Consider the following 1,505-nt stretch of genomic DNA (forward strand, 5'->3'; position numbering starts at 1 on the left):
CCCCCCTAAAGAGTCAAGTACATTGAACCGAAAGGCTATCCCATGAACCCACCATCTGTCAAATGGAGGGAAAGTCTTCCTTACAGTTTGATGTCACAGATTCATGTAGCCCTGCTGTCGGTTCATGACTTCATTAGAGAGAGATGATCAGGTTTCAACAGCATTTTAAATTATCAAACACACTCAACTTAATCCTTTCAAATCACTTATCCAATTCATCAAGGCTTCAACTTTCCTTCACTTTAACAGCAACTGAAGACATAAACAACTACACCACAAACTTGCTGTTGTGATCTGCAAGGAGTTTTATAACAGCAGAAACCTAAAAACCTGTATAACAAACACAACATCATGAACCGTATCCAAAGTGGAAGGTGGTTCTTGTAACCAAACCCTATTGACCCGGCATAATGAGAGTGCAGAGTTCCCTCCTCAGAGATTTTCTATTGGGGCCTTCATCCTCTGGTGTCATTATATCATGGCAACACACACTGTTTGTTTGTGAAACACTGGCTGGAGGACAGTAAGACAACGCCTTGCCCCAAAATCACTGCAAACATATTGCACCTTAAATAAATAAACAGTGTTGAAATATTGTTTGCTATAAATAGGATAAGTTATGCAGGATAATGTTCTCTCTTGAACTGTTATGAAATATAGCACACTCAGCAAAATGTGCATTCGTGTTTGATTGTTTTTGATAATTGTGAAGTCACTCACTTGTACACAAAGCAAGGCAATTTATTTATCAATCACATTTCAACAACACCATTTTAAGTTCTAAAATTACATTTAGATATATCAAATACAAACATTTAAAAGCCAAGACAATACAAATAAAAACTAGCTAAAATAGAATAATAAATAATAATAAATACAAGAAAAAAGGTTGCAGTGCAGGGACATGTACGAATAGACTTTTGATTTTAAAAGTCTTCAGCTTTGTTTTAAAAGAAGTGAGAGTAGGATTTCTAGGAGGATATATGGAGCATAATAACTGCACGCAATACACATAATACTTCACAATACATGCATATTATTATGATTATTTAATATATAAAGACTATATATTATTGAATTACAAGATTAGATATACTTTAGTTGATCTAAAATATTGATGTGTTCAAATGCTCTTCAAAACACAACTGAAAGTCCATGAAACTTGTCTTTCTGTATTTGTGAATGAAGCCCCATCTCCTGGTTAAAACCTGAAATTGAAAATCTGGCAACGCCCTCTTGGAAAATAGTGGGAGGGCTTAACATTCCTCTATACTGGTCTTAGGCAGGTCGTAGGCAGGAAGCTGTAAGCTGGAGTCTGAAATGAGGTGCTACATCTGTAGGATGCAGCTCAACTTGCTCCTTACATAAAAGAAAACTACAATTAATTAAAAAAAAGATAAATGTCTGCAACAGTACATAAAAAAAGATAGAATCTGCGATTTAAAATACTTTCAGGGCTTACACACCTGTTGAAGTGTCTATTACGTTTCAAATGCATTCTGAGA

Source organism: Notothenia coriiceps, unplaced genomic scaffold (assembly GCF_000735185.1).
Source record: "Notothenia coriiceps isolate Sejong01 unplaced genomic scaffold, NC01 NC01_scaffold00032015, whole genome shotgun sequence".
Classification (NCBI taxonomy): Eukaryota; Metazoa; Chordata; class Actinopteri; order Perciformes; family Nototheniidae; genus Notothenia; species Notothenia coriiceps.